We start from the raw sequence: 5,760 nt of genomic DNA on the forward strand, positions 1-5,760 counted from the left end.
CAGCAGATAACTGGGTATTAAAGTCTAACTTGCAGGTCCCCACCAAGCCTGCTGCACTCCGGGGACCACAGGGCCTGTCCCCAAGGGGCAGCCCCTTCCACAGAGCTTCAAGGCCTCCTCCACCCTGACTGGGTGCCATCCTTCCAACTTTCCTTCCAACGGCGGGTCCCAATGGCAGCCCAGTGATTGAATCCCTGTCAGGAGGCCACTCAAATTCCAGATGACCAGCAAGAAACCTCTTCCCAAAAGGTTCAACTGAGTGAAACAGAATTCAAAGTTGTGGCACGAGATGAATTAATTCTAAGATGGAAACAGTATGAAGCATCTGACAAGCTTTGGAGGGCAAGTACACAGATCTTAGCTCTAATGAAACTGGCTTAAGGGAGGAGGAAGAAAAACTAAAGCAACCACAGCAAGAGTCTGCACGCGTGGAAAACATCCTTGTAATGGATGAGCGACCAAGGGGCGGAGATGCGAGAGGGCACCACTCAAACCCAGTACCGCAAGCACGTCCAGCTGCCTAGTGTTGCCCAACTGAGATCAACAATGGTGGACCCAGCCATCAACTTGTTTTTCCTAAAAATGAAAGGTGGAACAAGACAAACTGGAACAAGCCCAAAATGAACAGAGTGCCTGGAATAACTGAGTGAACGAGTAGAGTGAGGGACTCTGTACAGAAGGACCTGACTGCTGGAATTGCCCAGGACCCCCTTCCCCCCCAGGGGGTGGGGGCATCTCATAGGACAGACTTGTCCCACTAAGATTCATTTTTATAGCACTGGGGCGAGACGGACGCACCCGCTCTCTTAATGACCATTCACCAGACCTGGAGAGAACTTTCTGCATTCAATATGAAGGGTAGAGAAGAACAAAACCCAAAGATTCTGTGACATAAAAAAAAAAAAAAAGTAAGAACTCACAATATCCAAAAAGAGCACTTCTGGAAAATGCGTACAAAAATATACTGACAAAAGGAACTTCAGTAAAGTTGCAGAGCACCTATGAAATACCTTTTAAAACATAGAAGAACTCTCAGAATCAAGAGTGAAGGATTAATGAATAATCAACAGGATGAAAGGCAGTGAATAATTAAAAGGGAGTCATGAAGAGCAAATTAAAGGAAAGAAATTATGTCAATATAAAATAAAAGGCTCTAAATGAGGGAAATTACCCTCAAGAAAACATCAGCTCGGTGAGCAAAGGAAAGTCATTCCTGACTTTCCAAGGAGTGAGATGGGGAGGAAAAGTACAAGACAATTACAGTAATGGGAGAGGATACGGCAGGTAAGGATGCAGAGGATGGAGGTGGGTTGGCTTTTCATGAAGAAGAGCCCAGAACACATGGAATAGAAGCAACAAGTGCAGAATAAATCTTTGTTAAAGATGGGAAAGCTTGACTCCAAAGGCTGAAGTGGTTTCTCACTAACCAAAACTGGATTTGCACTTAAGACAACCTCACAGACATATATTGATAAAAGTCTTGAGTTTGAAGGGTTAAGTGAAAAAAAGGCAAGCATCCACGCAGCAAACAAAAATAAAAGCAAAACTTGAAAGAGGTTGCTGAACAAAAGCGTAAGTCAGGTTGGCCTCAGATTTCTCCTCTGCGGCATTAGACATCTTCAACTTTCTGAGGGGCTTAGAATCCCAGGAAGATGGAAAGGGTCTAAAATTAATGAGTATCTTTCTACTGTACAACTGGAAACCAAAAGACAATGTTTTGCTTGATATTAATAGAGACTATGTTTTAAATATGCATTTTAACATTAAAATTTAATTTTAGTTAAATTAAAATTTCATTTTATTAAAATTAATTTTAAAATAGGTAATTAAATTTAAGTTAAAATATAAAAAATGTAATGTATTATTTTTAATTTAAAAATTTAAAAACATAGCCACATTCAAAATTAAAACATATCAGTCAATAGGGAAGATGCAGTTACCAGTAATGGTAGCTAAATTATTGGGATTAACTCTGATTGAAAGCAACAAAAATGCTCCACAAAACAGACATCTCCTTAAAAGCAGAGGAGACGTGAAATGGCAATAGAGGATCCCAGACCATATTCTGGAGTCGCCCAGGGAGGCAGGAATCTCAAACCGACTCAGGACCTCCATGGAGACCACACTGTTGGGCGTGGGCAGCTTTGGGGATGATGAGGTAAGACCAACACACAGCCCTTCTTCTCCCATCCCAGCGACCACAGGGAAGCCCCACTGAAACTGACCAAAGGAGGAGAAGAAAGGGGAAGCAAACGCATCCTATCCCTCAGAGGTTGTGACCCACACTAGCCATGGTTCCTGGCTGTGCCGTGGGCTCACGGAGCCCAGGTGGGGCAGGTCAGCTCAGACAAGAATGAGGATTGAGTTGGGTCCAGCTACAGTAGTACCTGGAGAGACAACCGCAGAGCCTGTCCGAGGAGGGCACAGTCGTACAACATTTTAGAGCAACTGTTCACAGGGCCGCACGAGGAATTAGGCAAGGTGAGCAAGAAAGGGCAGACACCGCCGACAGCAGGGCCAGTCCCACAGACTTCATAGGCACGTGGACTGTCCACAGGCATGGTGACTTTCCCGTGCTTGCTATGGTTAAAGAAATAAACGAGAAGCCTGAAACCTGCAGGGAACATAAAACAGTAAAAGTGACGTGGAAAAGAGCCTCTAGAAGTGAAAGATACAATGATTGCAAATTTAACAAAACCAGTGGAATACCTTAACCCCCAGATCAAGAGATCGAGTTACTCCCAAACAGGAAAAAATAAAGAGAAGCACCTAGCAAAGCCACTTGGAACTGCAGAAACCGCAGGCGATAAAAGTGTTTTAAAAGAAACTCAAGGAAGATGACCATCCCCTCTGAAAGGCCTTTAGTGCAGGAATGAGTTCTTGGGCAAATAAAAATGACGTAGTAATAATAATGTCTAGTGGGGCTAAAACAGACAGAAAGACCAAAAATACCAAACAGGAGCTAGTAAATAGTTAAAATATATCAAGTTGTTTGTAGGATCTTGGAATAGGAAAAAAGATTTTGATTAACTTTAAACTTGAATAAATTAAGTTTGCATGTTGCAATTTCCAGACTAGCCCCTAAAAATGGAATCTGAGACTCTCTGAAACTTGAAAGAGCAAAAACAACGAAATGACTTCAAGGAAAACCACAAAATCTCCAATTGAAGGCAATCACAGGCAAGCAAGGAGACAAAAAGAAAGCTAGGACAGGTGGGAAAAAGGGAAACACAAAACAAAGCAATAGATTTGAACTCCAAGCACATCAGTGAATGTGAGCTGCAAGACGTTTGCCCCCCTTATTCGAAGTTCTTAGACATGGCCTTCCTCCGGGCAAAGAGTCCAGCCATTTCCAAGAGAGCCTATTTTCCATCTCCAGCCTTCCAAACTCCAGGAACCTTAAAGAACTGGAAATCCATGAAGCCACTGTGTCGGCGATGCCAGTGGTGAGGGCGGGACAGAGGGAGAGGCTGAGAAGCAGAACGCAGGGGTGGGGAGCAAGCAGCTTGCAAAGGCTTACAGATGGCGGAAAAGAGGGTGTTTGGGTCAGGGCTGTGGATGGGGTGTGTTAGGTCCTGTTCTAGGACCCTCAGTAGATCCCAGGGGTACTTCGGGCTGGGAAGTCTCTCCCAAGATGTTGGGATCCAGGCCAGAAGTCCAGGCCATTACACCTCTGCAGTGACCAGCACTGTTGGACATGTGCTGCTCCCAAGGAAGGACTTGACCTTGGGGAGGCAGCTTCCTGCCTCCAAGGGCAATTTCTGGGAAGAGACTCAGTAGTGAGCCATTAATATCAGCCAACCTTTCTGGAAGCTGGAAAAGAGAGCCACGCCCTGAAAGGGAACCTGGGTATCTGGGTGGCTCAGCACAGTGTGCACTTCTGGGGAGATGACGTCAGGTGTATGCTAGCCACCTCCAGACAGATGTGATTCCAGCCCCCGGCTTTGAGTGAGTGGGGCTCTCTACCTGCCTTCCGGTCCCACCTGTCCTCGCCATGTCCACCTTCACCCATCCCAAAGTGTGGCCAGTCCCATTTCAGCTTCAATTTTCCTACCTGTGACCTGGCCGGGCATCACACTGCTTGCCTCCAGAAGGTGCCATGCAGATCGTAGTCTACGATGACGCACCCCTGACGCTGTGCCACCCACAGACTGGGTCTGGATTCAAAGATAGCCAACTGGGAGAGCTTCCCGGTATTCAGACGTCTCTCATGTGCAAGCTTTTCAGCCACGACCGCCAACTTTTCCAGAGTGGGTTTCTCAGTTTCCCAACAGCATCTTCACAGATACCACGCTGAGGCTGCCCCTCTGATGGCCCTCTGGACAGGCTCTCAGGGAGACTCTAAATGCAAACAAATAATTCAAATGCATTTTGGTTAGATGTCTCCCTCAGTTTTGTTTAGATTGTTTATTTCAAGTGTAAATGCAAAGTTTTGGGAAGAAAAGGGATCAGACGCTCTGCTGTCTGTGGGATTGGTGGCGCTCAGAGGAAGGGACATAGAGCGCGTCACCGCAGCTCCTGATGGTACAGAGGTGGCGCCCTGGGCCCAGTATCCGGCCTGATTTCCCCACCTCCTCGTCTTCCTCCCTGTGCAAGGACAGGCGGGACACTATCTCTCTTCTGGGCAGCAAACTCTCTTTGCAAATATGTCCCCGTCCCTAGACCTCTAAGCTGCCTGGACATCTGTCTAGGTTCCAGCTGGAACCTAGAAGGTCACCCCCAGCTCCCCACACTTCCCGGGACAAATCACCAAACTTCTGGCAGAACTTGCAAAGACGGCACCTAGGAAGTGTCCCTGTGCAGAGCCCGCAGCCTGGCCCAGCAGGAACCAAAAAGCGGGGACAATTGAAACAATTAAACTATTTGTGGAACATGGGAGGGAATGCCTGCTGCTTCTCTTATCTTTTATTTATTATAATTAATATGTTTAACTCATGCATCTTACAGATGCATGAAACAGATACTGAGAAAATAATGAATATGTTTTATTAAAAAGTTCAGATGAAGTTGAAAAAATTGGAAGGTTAATTAATCACCCTGGTATCTAGTTACATAAGAGCATATGGACAGATGCTTTAAATTCAGTTTTAAAACAACTAGCAAAATATCTAGTTACGATCCAAATTCTTCCCCACGGTCTTCTTGGGGTAACAACGATATTATATCTTACATATTTTGTTCAACCGGGAAGATGCTATAAGCCAAAAACCAATGTGTTCATGATTCTTTTTACATATCCTAAAACATAAATACTATGATCGCCATAAATCTGACAACATTAGAATTGTGTACAATAAGATTAATGGTTTGAAATATTCCTTTCATCGTGGGGTCCAAGGTCAGGGGTTCGCAAATATGTTCCAGGGCATTTTATCAGTTACTTGAGAATTTTTAATTTTTCTTCTGTTGTCATTTGGCTGAAAGTCTAAAAAAATTATTTGTGCGATATAAAAACCTCTCTTTTACTGTGATAATTTCCCATCAAAAGCCACGTCTGTGGAATAAATTTCAGTTTCTGAAGTGACTGCTTCTCTTACTGAGGCCTGTGGAATCCCCAGGGGTGTCTCAAATATACTTGTGGGATTTTTCCTTGGCTCTTTTTCTTATAGAAACATAATTGGATTCTGATGCCACAACTTAAGGAAATAATACACTTCAAATCAACGGGCCCCTCATGCAACTGAAATCCTATTTTTCTCTTTTTTAAAGAAAAAAGAGAGAACATCTACATACACACAAAAGCTTATATTGGGTATTTCG

At 44.4% G+C, this 5,760-nt stretch overlaps 1 pseudogene; it reads left to right on the forward strand.

Annotated features, from left to right (window-relative positions):
* Positions 1-220: 220 nt before the first annotated feature.
* Positions 221-646, forward strand: LOC109445727 (pre-mRNA-splicing regulator WTAP pseudogene; annotated as a pseudogene).
* The last annotated feature ends 5,114 nt before the right edge of the window (positions 647-5,760 follow it).

The sequence above is a fragment of the Rhinolophus sinicus genome, chromosome 15 (assembly GCF_057876585.1).
Source record: "Rhinolophus sinicus isolate RSI-liver-muscle chromosome 15, RSI-T2T, whole genome shotgun sequence".
In the NCBI taxonomy this organism is placed as follows: Eukaryota; Metazoa; Chordata; class Mammalia; order Chiroptera; family Rhinolophidae; genus Rhinolophus; species Rhinolophus sinicus.